Genomic DNA, 15,000 nt, shown 5'->3' with positions numbered 1-15,000 from the left:
CCGAGCGGCCAGAAAGCCGAGGGTGACGCGCACAACGCAACGCACGCCACACGGCCACGGGGTTTTTCTCCGCCTCCCTCAGAAGCCGGCCCGAATTCACTCGCTCGCACGGACGCGGGGGCCGAGCGCACAACGACCCGCGCCACCGCGGACCGGCGGTGCCGGCAAGGGGTCGGGGGTCTGCGGCGACGACCCGTCGGCGACAAGTCACACCGGCCAACGGCGGCGGCCGGAGGCGGCGGCAGGGACCCCGGGAGGCGGGCGACACCAAACCCAACGCACGCGAGCACGCTCACGCGCGGACACCGCCGGCACAGAGCGGACGGGGCCAGGCACGGGAACCGGGGTCGCGACGGGCACGCGGCGGCGACACGCCGGGAGAGCACAACGCCCCGGATCCGGGACCGGGGCGGGGGACGAAGCCACACGGCTCGAGACGGAGGAGACGATGCGGGCAAGCCTCTGGCACGGCGAGCAGGAGGGAGGCGCGGGAACCCGGGACGACATCGCGCAGGCACGCGAGGCGGCGCCCAGCGGGAGGAGACACGTCACGCCGGCTTCGGGCCCCCGGACGGCCAACTCCCGAGCGAGGGACGCACGCGGGAATCTCACCGCCACCGCCCCCGTGGCGTACCGGCGGTCCCGCTGGCAGGAGCCCTCGCGTCGTGAGCAAAACCGATCCGGGAAGACCCTTCAAAAGCCACCGCCGCCGCGACGACGTGCCTCCCCCACACCGGGAGAGCAGCCTCACGAGCCGAGCGCCGTCCCCCCCACCAAGAGAACACACCACACACGCCCAACTCGACCGTCCGCCGGTGGCCGGCCACCAAGGCCAAACCGGTGAGGATCGCGGAAGGCTGATGCGGGTGAGGAGGGCATGCCGGAAGCCCAATAAGAGCAGCGGGGAGGGTCATCGGGTCGGGTCACCGGGGTGAGAGGCGAGCGAGCGAGCGAGCGGCCACCCCCCCCACGGGCGGGTGGCGCAGCCGCAAACCAGCGGGGAGGTGAGACCTTTCCGGGCACAGCCGGCACGCCAGGGAAACGAACGCGGGATCTCACCACCCCCAACTCCTGGGCGGTCCCGCGCAACGCCTGGGACACCGAGCCGGCCGACCAGCGGACCGGAAACCCCCACCGCGGCAGCGGCGGGCCCCCCCAAAAGAGGCCCGAGAGGGAAAAGGCAGCTCGCACACGCCTCAAAGACCCCGCGAGCGCCCGCGGAGCCACCCGCGCCAGCAGGGCCCCACCGCACCCATCCACACCGCCGGACACGGCACCCATCATCGACCGCCTCTTTTTCGGCCGCGTGAGCAAGGGCCCACACACACCGGGATCCTCGGCTCCGGAGGGCCAGAACCCCCCCGAGCGGCACACCACCACGGGCACGGCGGCCCCGGAACACCGCGGGGCCCGGCGCCCGGCACGGCGCCGTCGTCGCCAACGGGCGGCGGCCCACACAGACGCTCGGGAACAGCGTCGCCAGGGGCCGGAGGGGGAGGGGGACGGGACCCCCCAAAAACCCCACGGCACCCCAAGCACGAGGCCGGGAAGCCACACACCACACGCCCTCGCATCGCGACCCAGCACAGGCTCCAGGCTCCGCCACTCGACACACCGCGCGCGAGGCAGGGGCGGGGACGGATCGGGAACGTCCTCCACTCACCACACCAGACGACGGCCCGGGAGAGGCCCCGCGGGACCCTCCCCCAGCTCGGAGGGGGGAGGCGCGGGCACGCAGTTACCAACGCGGGCAGCCACTAACGCTCAAAAGCGGGACAGGGAGCGGCAGGGCCGCGGGAGCCCATCGGGGGCGGGCCCCCGCCAACCCGGCAGCGAACGCCGCCTCCCGAACGAGGATCGCTAGAGAACCTCTCCTCACTCTGAGGGTGGCCCGCACCCAACCCCGACGGGAACCCCGCCGGGACCAGCACACATCAAAGGCGTCCATCCTTCCCACCACGGGTGGCAGGGAGGGGTGGGGCGGGGGGGGGTCTGCGGCAGCAGCAACACCAACCCTGGTCGGTCGGCCTTGCCGTGCGGGGCCAGAGCAAAGTCGCGCACACGGGCGGGGAAGCCCGCACAGGCCCGGCTCGCCTCCCACTGCAACATCTCAGGTCCCCCGGTGCAACAAGAGCCAGGTGACACGGCAGGGAAGACAAGCCAGGACCAGGGCCGGCAGCTCATGCGGGGAAGCCACCCGCCCGGCGCAACAAGGGAAGAGCGCTCCTCCTCTGGGGAACCGCCTCGACCCCCCCCCAGCAGAGACGTCAATCTCTGCGATAACTTTTTTCTCACTCGCACAAGCCCCACAAACCCAAGGACGGCCGGGACACACCACGGGCAGCAGGCTGGCACAAGGCAACGGACAACGCCGGGATCGGGAACGACACCACCACTCAGCCTCAGGCACCTGAGAGAACCGACCGGGAGCGTTCCGGGAGCACCGCAAGAGGGCAGAGCGCGAGGCGCGGCTTTTCACACCACACAGCACGGGCAAGCACGGAGCACCGACCCTCCCTCTCCGCGGAGAGAGCCGACCCCCGTGCCGATAACGAGTCACGGGAAGAGAGGAGCAAGATCAGGGGCGCCCCCCCTCCTCCAGCGTGTACAAGTCCCCGACCTCACGGCGAGGGCAGGGAGAGCGCAGCCGGACCCGGTTGCCGCACCCCTGCCTCCCCGCACACCACCGGCGCCGGCACGGTGGGACGGTGAGGGCAGGGGCCCACGGGCAGAACGAGAAGAGCGGTCCCATTCGCCATGAATGTCCGTCCCTCGCCTGGCGCAGCTTAGGCCCGGGCCCGAAGGAGATCGCAACGTCACCACATCAATCACACCGAGGGGGCGGAGAAGACAGCCACACGGCACTCGGGAGGCGGTGGGGCCCAGGAAGCTCGGCTCCCGAGAGGGCCAACAGCCTGGGATAAAAGCGTAGCCAGGACAGACAACCTTTCGTGAGTAACGAGCGAGGTAAAAGGAAAAAAAAAAAAAAAAAAGAAAAAAAAGAAAAAAAAACTTAAAAAAATAAAAAAATAAAAAAAGTACCACGGGCTTCAGCGTCCCTGGCGCTCGGGATTACCAGGACACCTCCACCGGGCACAGAGCCGAAAGAAGCTAGAGAGGAAAAAAAGAAAAAGAAAAAGAACCACGGACAGCGCTCGGGAGTAGCGCAGGTCAGCGGCCGACCAGGCCCGCCATCGGGAAGCGGCAGGTCGGGGGAGTTGGAGCTAGGGGCGATAGGGGGGAAAAAAAAAAAAAAAAAAAAGCCACGGAGGTCGGACGAGCACGACGGCAGGACGGGGATGCCGCACACGCACAGGCAAGGCAAGGCAGGACTCGCCCCCCGCCTTTTCCTCCTCAAGCCGGCCACGGCGAGGGAAGCACACCGCGCGGGCCTACCTATGCACCCCAGGCAACCAACCACTCTCCTCCTCGGCGTGCCGAGGCAAGGGCCAGAATCCGGCACCGGGAGCGGGGGAGAGATCAAGGACGACGGGACTCACTCAGCCACCAACCAACCACCACCACCACCACCACCACCACCACACCCACGAGCCACCACAGGGGCAAGGCCTGCTCAGGGCAGCGGGAGCCCGGGGTGCGGGGGGAAGGGCAGGGGGACCCGGACCGGGAAGAGACGGGAAAGGCCCGGCACACAGCATCCGAGAGAGCCCCAAAAGACCCGCTGACAGCCACCGGGACACAGCATGCCAGCACCCTCCTGCAGGTACAAAATCCTCACGTCACCACGCCAAAACCAGCTGGTCACGCAGGGGCGACAACTCGCTGGCGACAGGGACCTCTCGGAAACCACATCGGGGACACCTGTCCCCAACACGTCCCCAACAGAGCCAGACACGGAACTCTCAGGGACAGCTGGTCGACCACATAAGGCGAAGACAGACGAAGAGAGAGGGCGGGAGCGGGGTCAGGGGACGCACCCGCCCCACTACCCCGGGTGCGCACGGGCTCACGGCACGAGCGGCACGGGGAGCCTTCCCCCGGCAGACGCGAGGCACCCACTCCGAGAGGCACCCAGCCACCACACCCACACCGCGCGGGGTCGGTGGTGAGCGCCCTGCCGCCAGCACGCACACACGCGGGACTCCCGGGCTCGGGTCCCCGACTCCCGAGGTGCTCCCTCCACCTCGACTTTTCCCCTACGCAGGGCCCACCGGGCAAGTCCCCGCCATCGCGCACACCGCAGACGGTAGGTAGGTAGGTCCCGGCCCCGAGGCTCGCCTCGGCCGTGCCCACGGCTCCTCGCGCCGGAGAAGTCTGTCCTCCGGCCTCCGGGGCCGTGGAGAAGGCCGTGGAGGAAGGCCACACGGGGCCGGCGACCCAGGCCCTCGCGCCCGGCACGCGCCAAGCGCTCACTCGGAGGTGACTCCGACGACCATCCTATGTCGGGGAGGGGCGGGGTGTAGGTCCCGGCCCCGAGGCTCGCCTCGGCCGTGCCCACGGCTCCTCCCGCCGCAGAGGTCTGGCCTCTGGCCTCCGGGGCCATGGAGGGAGACCACACGGGGCCGGCGACCCAGGCCCTCGCGCCCGGCACGCGCCAAGCGCTCACTCGGAGGTGACTCCGACGACCATCCTATGTCGGGGAGGGGGGGGGTGTAGGTCCCGGCCCCGAGGCTCGCCTCGGCCGTGCCCACGGCTCCTCCCGCCGCAGAGGTCTGTCCTCCGGCCTCCGGGGCCGTGGAGGGAGACCACACGGGGCCGGCGACCCAGGCCCTCGCGCCCGGCACGCGCCAAGCGCTCACTCGGAGGTGACTCCGGGGAGGGGGGGTGGTCCGAGTCCGGGCCGGGACCGGCCCCACCACCTAGCGGCTCACCCGGGGACCCTTTCCCCCGACTCCCGAGACGTCCCTCGTACTCTCCTTCTTTCGCCCTCAAAGACCAGAGTCCAGGGAGGGGAGGAGGACAAGGCGTCGGGCCCAGACAGAACTACGGGAGGGGAGGAGGACAAGGCGTCGGGCCCAGACAGAACTACTGGTCGACCCGACCAAGCCGCCACCCCCGGCACAGACCGGGCACGGAAGAGAGAGCGGCGACTCACGGCCCCACCCCGCGCTCGCCTGCGGGCGCAAAGTCCGACAGAACAGCCGCCCCGGCGCCACAGCGACACCACGGCGACAGTCGCGCCCGGCACCCGGTAGAGGCCGGGCCTCCGCCCGGCTCGCTGCCGCCAGACCTCCTCCTTCACTCGCTCGCTCGGCTGAGAACGAGGGGACTGTCATATCAAGGCGGACGCCAGGGGGAGCACGACAACCGCCTTCCAACGACCGACTCCACCGAGCCGCCGTACCCCGGATCGGCGCGCGCCGGCCGGCTCTGAGCTCCGGAGACACAGAACACGGAAACGAATCGCCTCACTCCCCACCGCCACGCACCGAGAGGCACAACCTAGGTCAGGACCTGCAGCCGGGTCCTCTCTGCGACCTCACGAACGACACCAGAGCCACCAGAGACCTAGACCGAGATCGAGCCGCCGCCGCCGCCGCCGCCGCCAGCGACCAAAGTGAAACCAGGAACCAGGACGGGAGTCGCCCGAACGGAGCGGCCCGAACCCGAGAACCGGGAAGCCGGGATCGGTCCCAAGCAGGAAGGGGCGGCAAAGACGGCAGGCCTGCACCACGAGAGAAAACGAACCGGCCACCCGCACGACCTCCGCCGCCCGTGGCAAGACCCCCACCCCCACCCAACATGGCCAGAAAAGGGCAAGTGAGCGCTCGTCCCACCGTCTGCCCGCCCGTCTTTTTTTTTTTTTTGGGGGGGGGTGTTTGTACGTTTTGTTTTCTTTTTCCCCCAGATGGAAACCAGAAAGAAACAACAACAACAACAACAACAACAACAACAACAACAACAACAACAACAACAACAACAAAAAACTCCCAAAGATGGGTCGGCTCCAGCAAGAGACGAGCCCTCGGGAGGCACCCCGCTCACTTGTGAAAGTCCGCCGCCCGCCCGCCCCACAACACGCTCCCTCCCCCCGCCCCCACCCGCCCCCCCCCCTCACAGGCAGGGAAAGGGCAGGGGGAAGGCCAGAGAGAGGTTTCTTCTAACACAGAGAGGGTAGGTACACGTCACGCACACAGGTCTGGAAACCCACGGTGACAGCGCCATGGGAAGCGTGAGTCCACTCACCCATCACTAAATGACAGGAAAGCCAAACGAGAGCCGCTGGCTGGGCAGAAAAGGCCTTTGACAAAATTCAACATTCATTCATGCTAAAAGCTCTGGAGAAAATAGGAATAGAAGGAACATTTCTAAAAACAATAAAAGCCATTTATGACAGACCAATAGCCAATATTATACTTAATGGGGAAAAGCTACAACCAATTCTCCTAAAATCAGGAACAAGGCAAGGATGCCCACTGTCTCCACTCCTCTTCAATATAGTCCTAGAACCCTTAGCCAGGGCAATAAGGCAAGAAAAAGACATTAAAGGGATCCGCATAGGGAAAGAAAAAGTTAAACTATCCCTTTTTGCAGACGACATGATACTATACCTCCCTCCACGATCCCTAAAAGTCCATCCCGAATCTCTTAGAAATCATAACTCTCTTCGTCAAAATAGCAGGATACAAAATAAACCCACAAAAATCAGTTGCCTTCCTATACACTGATAATGTACAGGAAGAGAGGGAAATAAAGGGAGCAACCCCATTCACAATAACCTCCCGAAAAATAAAATATTTAGGAATTAACCTAACCAAAGATGTAAAAGAACTATTTAATGAGAACTATAAAAAGTTAAAGAAAGAAATTGCAGAAGACACTAGGAAATGGAAAGACCTCCCATGCTCCTGGATAGGCCGACTTAATATAGTAAAGATGGTAATACTTCCAAAACTAATATACAAATTCAACGCAATTCCTATTAAAATCCCAATGACGTACATCACTGAAATACAGAAAACAGTAAATTCATATGGAACAACAAAAGACCTAGAATAGCCAAAACAATTCTAGGGGATAAAGACAATATGGGAGGGCTATCCATGCCGAACTTCAAACTCTACTACAGAGCTATAATAACAAAGACAGCATGGTACTGGCACAAAAACAGACCCGAAGACCAATGGAACAGAATAGAAGATCCAGAAATAAATCCACAGGCCTACAGCCAGCTGATATTCGACAAAGGAGCCAAAGACATACAATGGAAGAAACACAGCCTCTTCAACCGCTGGTACTGGGAAAACTGGGCAGCCACATGCAGAAAACTAAAAGTGGACCCCAGCCTATCACCATGCACCAACATCAACTCAAAATGGATTAAAGACCTTAACATTAAACCTGAATCTCTGAAACTACTGCAGGACAGAGTAGGAGAGACACTTGAACTAATAGGCACAGGAAGGAACTTCCTGAACAGAGTCCCAGGGTCACAACAAATTGGAGAGAGACTCGACAAATGGGACTACCTTAAAATAAAAAAAAATTTAAAAAAAAAAAAAAAACAGCTAGCCTTTTCTAATAGGCTCTGCCACTCTCTCTGGAGCAGGATTCGGGGCATGAGGCGATGAATCTGAACCCGACACACAGGTGTTGGAGGGTAGAGGCATCTTCACTCACATGCCTGTGGTGGAGGACCTGGACCCGAGTGTGGCGGTGCACAGTGGGTGTGGGTGTGTGTGTCTGTGACTCTGTGTGTGTGTGTCTGTGACTCTGTGTGTGTGTGTGTGTGTGTGTGTGTGTGTGTGTGTGTGTGTGTGTGTGTGTGCGCGGGGCTGGGGGGAGGGCAGGTAGGGAACCCTAGGAGGAAAGACAGGGAGAGACAGACGAGGGGCCCCGGCCCAAACAGAGTGGGGGGGTCAGAGGGGCGATCCTATCTCCCGGGGGGGGGGGTGAAGCATGGTTAGAACCCACAGGCCCGGCGGGCGTACTTCTCTTTGGAGTTCGCACTGGGAACATATGCGGGCAGAAGCGCCCCAGCACACACATCGCATCGCAGACGGGTAGAGAGGCAGAGCCAGGGGGTCAGGCATGGTAAACACTCTATTCCGTCAACACACACACACACACACACACACACACACACACACACACACACACACACACACACACACACACACACACACACACACACACACACACACACCCCTTAGGGTGTGTGTACAATATCCACAAGGTAAAAGTTTATTCATCCATTCCCCAAAGAAGAAGAAGAAGATTATGTCAGTTACAGGGAAGTAGATGGATGGACTGATGGACTAGGAGCGGGGGGGGGGGGGGGGCAGAGGGGGGGGGTGCCGGCGGCGGCGGAGAAGAACCTAGAACAGGTGATGCCAGGGGAAGACAGACCGGCGGAGAGACAGACAGACCGACCAACCAACGGCACCTGTTTTCTCTCCTACATGGATGCTAGACCTAAACTATAACTGGACATGGTAAGCTACACAGCACTCCGGGCAAACAGAGTGTGTGTGTGTCCCCGTGTGTGTGACACACATACTGTCCTTTTGTCAGAAGGTGTAACTTCTCTGAGCATTTAAGATATTGCAGAGAAGACACAAGACGTAATATCCGTAAGTGGCACGACTGTGAACGTATTATAACAACCGGACGTGTGAGGACCAAAGCTGGAATTAGGAGGACAGAAATGTACCTGTCCTCACGCTTTGGGTCATGATCACAAGTACATTTGGTTTAGGATCTTTCAAAACACATCGATGTATCCTTCTGGACACGATGGTCTAGGACCACACTAGTCAATAGCCACTTCAAAGCCAGATCCGCGGTTGGATACGTTTCAATTGGCTTATATTGCATCCTCCAATATTTTTCTCTTCTTTTTATTCTACCTTCTCACTAAAGATCCAGTGGTATAAAGCTACTTTTATTCTCTTAATATTCCATAACTGAAGTGATCTGCTTTGTTTTGCAGCTTTCTCAGCTTAATTCACTGAGGCCTATTTAGTCACACATGATGAGAGGTCCAGAAACATCTTTGGGGCCACGGATGGCTTTTGTAAAGTCCATTTGGGGAAATAGCAAATATAATCTACCATGTCCTAAAATGTAACAGATTATCTCTATGGGGCCGATAGAAATATCCAGATGTGCCCTGTCAACAGCCAGTTATTTTAATTTACTTAAGGGAAATCAAGTGAATAAAAGTCTATATAGTTCAAGAAATTGTATTCTGATACCTATATAAAAAGTTTACCTGAGTGGGTGAGGACATTTGCATGAAATTTCACCTAGGGCAGCACTTGATATTTATAACTCTCCCTAAACTATTGCATTGCCTGTTTTCCATTTTCTTGGCACTCCTTTAGAAATGTTCCCGTCTCAATCTTTCACCCACTGCAGCCGTGGGACCCTTTTTCATAATACGGACGTAAAGACATTTGTGGTACCGTATATAAATTACAACCGTAGGGGCTGGGAAGGTGGCTCAGTGGTAGAGTGCTTGCCTTGCATGCCTGAGGCCCTGGGTTCGATTCCTCAGCACCACATTAAGCAAAAAGAAAAAAGCCGGAAGTGGCGCTGTGGCTCAAGTGGTAGAGCGCTAGCCTTGAGCTGAAGAGCTGAGGGACAGCGCCCAGGCCCAGAGTTCAGGCCCCACGACCGGATCCAAAAAAAAAAAAAAAAAAAATTACAACCGTAAATAAACTGGTACAGTTTGCTCGTAAGACATAATATCCAAACGAATTCCGTGTCCAGAAAATAACGAAAAAAAACACCCCCTGCGGGCCCCCCTCCCCCTCCGCTCGGCCCTCCCTTCAAGAACATTTCCTTGTTTGCTGTTGTTTCGTTTTGTTTCGTTGTAAATAAATAAAGCCGCAGAAGAGAGCCGGCGATACCTCATCGCTACTCTCGCGAGAGTCTCTCGGACTCTCGCGAGAGTCGCCAGCCCCCGCCATCAGCACCGAATCATTCCCTGTCACTCCACACGGTGTCCAGTAGGTGGCACCCCAAAACAAGGAAAAAGAACGTCAGGCCCAAGATCGATCAAGACACTTAGGAAGGTCTTGTGAGGAAGGAACACCTCCCCCTACACACACACACACACACACACACACACACACACACACACACACACACACACACACACACACACACACACACACACACACACACACACACACACCCCAGCACATCCCCGCCCACACAGGTCATGAATGGCAAACCCCTATGGCACAGAGAGACAGACAGACAAAACACATGGGGTGTGGAGAGAGACCGGAAATCAAAAACAAAAACAAAAACAAAAAACATTTTCCTGGCTTGACCTATGAATGGGCCTGGGCTGGCATTCTGTCCTCTGGGCCCTACAGTCAATCCATGGCGGTCGCTCCTCTCTCCTCATCACTGTAATCCTATCTGATATTTGCCAGAGCCGAACGTGCAGTGGGGACACTTTGGTTCATCGATCTAAACTAGGGCCCGGGGCGGAGGGGGTGGTGGTGGTGGAGGGGAAGCCTAGGAAGTCTGTTGCTATAGTTGGTGGCGGCGGCGGTGGTGGTGGCGGCAGTGCAAAGTGTGTGTGGGGGGAGGGGGGGAGGTAGATCACATGCTGCCATACGTGCCTGTGCCTGTGTGGTAGGAAACAGCAGCAAAGATCAAGGGGTGCAGGGTGTGTGTGTGCACGCCCCAGTCAGTCCTGGGGCTTGAACTCAGAGCCTGAGTGCTGTCCCTTGGCTCTTGTGCTCAAGACTGGCACTCTGGGGCTGGGAAGGTGGCTCAGTGGTAGAGCGCTTGCCTTGCATGCGTGAGGCCCTGGATTCGATTCCTCAGCACCACATAAGCAGAAAAAAAGCCGGAAGTGGCATTGTGGCTCAAGTGGTAGAATGCTAGCCTTAACCTGAAGAGATGAGGGACAGCGCCCAGGCCCAGAGTTCAGGCCCCACGACCGGACCCCCCCCCCCGCCCCCGCGCCCCCCCGCGCCAAAAAAAAAAAAAAAGAGACTGGCAGTCTGCCATTTGAGCCAAAACTCCACTTCTGGCCTTTGGGTTGCTTAATTGAAGACATGAGGCTCACCAAAGTGCAATGCCTATATACCTCTGATCATATAACAAGAAGTCTTCCCCTTTCTTTGTGTTTGTTATCATCGATGTTATTTTGTTTTCTCTTCTCCCCCCCCCCCCCATTGTTTCTTCCTTCATCTATTTCCGGGAGGGGCAAGAAATGGAGGGACCCAGGATGAAGAAGTGCAACAGTGGCACTCACTAGACACTATGTTGACACACAACCTGTGGGTGGGGAACAAACAGAACTTGAGGGAGGGAAAACCTGTGAGAGAGCCAGGGAAGGGGTGACATTGTCCAAAAAAAAAAAGTACTCTTTTTTAGGGGGTGGGGGGAGATGGGAGGGCAGGAATGGAAACAAAGGAGGAGGCAACAATGCTTGATAAGAAATGTACTCATTTCCTTGCTCGTGTCATTGTAACCACTCTGTAAGTATTTTCACATTTAACACAACTCATTAGCCGGGCGCCGGTGGCTCTCGCCTGTAATCCTAGCTACTCAGAAGGCTGAGAGCTGAGGATCACGGTTCAAAGCCAGCCCGGGCAGGATAGCGCCCAAGCCCAGAGTTCAAGCCCAACGACAAAAAAAAAAAAAACAAAAAAAAACAAAAACTTATTAATTAAAAAAAAAATGTACTCTTCCTACCTCACTTATGTAATGTAATCTTTCCTATCCTTTTTTTTTTTTTTTTTTTTTTTTTTTTTTGTCAGTGGTGGGTCTTAAACTCTGGGCCTGGGCGCTGTCCCTAAACTCTTCAGCTCAAAGCGAGTGCTCTACCGCTTGAGCCACAACACCACTTCCGATTTTCTAGTGCCTCATTGGAGATAAGAGTCTGGTGACTTTCCTGCCCTGCCTGGCTTTGAACCGTGATCCTCAGCTCTCAGCCTCCTGAGCAGCTAGGATTACAGACGCGAGCCACCGGTGTGGGCTGGCATACTGTAACCGTTCTGTATGTCACCATTTCCCTAACAATTTGTAAAAAATCAAAGGAGAGAGGGAGGGGGAGATAACAACCCCTCACGCCTGAGAAGTGAAACCCAACGGGCTTCTAACCGATCTGAGATTCTTTGAAGGTTTTTGCGATGTTAATCACAATCACAAACACAGACGGACAGTTTCTCCAGTCACTCCTTAAGAGGAACGGGGAACAGGGACAGGGAGAAGAGAGGCAGATCCTGGCCTGACCTAGGCGGGAAGATGGAGGGGAGACAAGACTCCTGAACTCCTTTTTCCCCTCACTCTCCTCCGTCCAGAGGGTGGGAGCTTAGGGGTCGGCCACGGGGACATCCCACGGTCACAGTCATGCCTCCCGGAGGGGCAGAGGGCAGAGCACAGGCAAGCATGCCAGCTTCCCCGCCCGCCCCTCCCATTCTGTCCCTGGCGGGCTTGGGCGGGAGGCATACTAGTGGCAGCGGGCGGGTGGAAGTAGTCTGACAACTCCAGCTTGCAGGAAGTCAGTGGCTGCTGGTGGTAGGCAGGGAGGGTCCCAGCAGAAAAAGACCAGAGAGAGCGCGCGCGCGCAGACTTTTCCTGCCCAAGGGCAAAAGAGGCCACTTTTGTAAAGACGGGGAGGGGGAGGGGAGGCTGATTCACTCACCCCCACCCCACCCCGCGCGCTAATGAAGTTACAGGAGCTGAGGGCTGGCCGCCCCACCCCCCACCCCGCCGGGGTGTTTCGCAGAGGACGCAGGGCGGGTCGGGGGTGGGGGTGGGGTGGGCTGGTTTAAGCCTGGAGCCCCAGTCAACTCAGGAACTCCAGGCAACGTTCCTTTGTCTTGTAAATGTCGTCATGGCAACGACTTAAGCGCCCTGGCGGAGGGGGGAGGGTGGGGGGGGGAGGAGAAAGAAGAAGAAACAAACACGCCCACCCCAGCAGGCCTGCCTGAGTTGAGGCCTTGAATTTCAACCTCAGTAGGGCCACTAAACTAATAAAAATCGTTGTAAGAAACTGTTGACGGAGGACCCTCGGGATAGGATGATTAGGCTGTGTACCCGTGAGGCGAGGTGGCCGTGTGTTCCAGCTTCGTGCCAAGAGGTTGCCTTATCTCGGCCTATCTTCCTTCCCAGAATTGAACACAGAGGCAAGCAGGATAATTTCCAGGGGGAAATGAGGCCTGGGAAAGCACCACCAGGAATTCAGAGACAAGACAGCCGGACAGCTTCCTAATGAATGGCTCCACACATCCTATTTTCTTCACTTTTCAGTCCCTCATAAACGAACAGTTATTAGGAAAGAAAACTAATAGGTGGGGGTGGGTGGTGGAAGGGAAAAGAGCAGCTCCCTTCCTCTGAGCTTTTGCCCAAACAATGAGTATACTGTGAGAAAGGAGCCAAGAGTTTCCTCAAAGAAAGGAGGAAACTTACACCGGGGAGGGAAGTAAATTTTAAAAAGAAACAGAGCATGGGTCAAAGCACCACCCCTCCCCCCCCCCCCCCCATGCATGCATGGGAAACCAACAGAATCATCTCTTAAACCCTACTACAGGCTCAAGGTAGAGAGTTTACTTTGTTTCTTTTTCCTCTGTGTGTTTTCAAGGTTTCACTTTCATTTCTGGGCACATAACCATTGGGCCTTGCCTCGGTGGGTGTTTCTCCCCCTAAAAGTATCTATCCTGTCTTTTGGGTCTTACTGTGTGTGAGTGTGTGAGTGTGTGAGTGAGCGAGTGAGTGAGTGAGTGAGTGAGTGAGTGAGTGAGGCAGCCAGGCAGCCAGGCAGCCAGGCAGCCAGGCAGCCAGGCAGCCAGCCAAGCAGCCAGCCAAGCAGCCAGCCAGGCAGTCAGTCCAGAGATCTAATGTCTCCCCTATTTTAAACGTACCTTTTGCATATGTGAGAGAAAACACACGAAACTGGTTTTCTATAGGAACATATATGTGAATACATTCACCATGGAGTGAAAAGATAGAGTCGCTTCCAAATGATATGTACAGCAGAACACCAACACATCGAGATGACTTCTGCAAGAAGCCAAGGCCCACTTTTGAAATCCCATAATGAGGAAGCCTCAGTCAGTGGCCTGGTTTGAGTCCAGGCCTCCACTTAAAAACGACCTTTACTTTGTGTTTTTATTTTTCCCTGTTTTCTTTTCCTTTCTATGACCTCTCCCCCCAACGCCCCAACCCCTTCCCTCCATAGGTCTCTCTTTCTCCTTTTCTTTCTCTGTAGTTTGAGCCCGAGAGTTACTTAATTCTCGAACTTCTGGGTTTTCCTTAGATCTGGTAACCTGTTGGACATAAAAATTTGGGAAAGCCTCAAAACAGTCACCCCCACCCCACGAAAAATAATCATGCTTGTCGCCAAAAGCTGTTAAATGAGAAAACAGTGGTCAAGTGAAGCAAATGAAGGCTGTAATAGCAACCATGTTTCTAGACTACTGTACCAAGTTTTTTTTTAAATATATATTTTTTAAATATATTTTTATTGTGAAAATACTGTACAGAGGGGTTACAATTACATGGGTAAGATAATGAGCACATTTCTTATAAGCATTGTAGCCTCCTGCTTTTTTTCCCCTTCCCATCCCTTCGTATCCTCCCCCCCCCCCCCCCGCCGTCCCCCCACCAAAGTTGTAAAGTTCGTTTTTCGACATAACGACTTGTATATCTCATTGTTTCAATGGGTCCTCCTGTAACCCTGTTTTAACAATTTGTTTTTTCCCTTCCCCTCCACATATATCAACACCAGGATTTTTTTTTTTATTAAGCAAAACAACTCAGTTATTCAGCTGTGAGTATGTCCATACAAACAAGATGCAGGAGCCTTCCATGCTGGACTGGCCAAAAAAGGGGGGAGAGCTAGGAAGGTGGCTTAGTGGTAGAGTGCTCGCTCCCCTTGCAAGCATGAGGCCCTGGGTTCGATTCCTCAGCACTATATAAACAGAAAAGGGGAGCAGTGGCACCCTGTGGCTCAAGTGGCAGAACAGTAGTGAGCCTTCAGATGAAGAGCAGAGAGACAGCACCCAGACCCAGAGTCCAAGCCTCACACCCGACGACAAAAAAACTGAAAATAATAAATATATATAT

The sequence above is a fragment of the Dipodomys merriami genome, unplaced genomic scaffold (genome assembly GCF_024711535.1).
Source record: "Dipodomys merriami isolate MVZ:Mamm:240054 unplaced genomic scaffold, mDipMer1.0.p SCAF_1974, whole genome shotgun sequence".
Classification (NCBI taxonomy): Eukaryota; Metazoa; Chordata; class Mammalia; order Rodentia; family Heteromyidae; genus Dipodomys; species Dipodomys merriami.
This window is presented reverse-complemented; position numbering follows the sequence as displayed.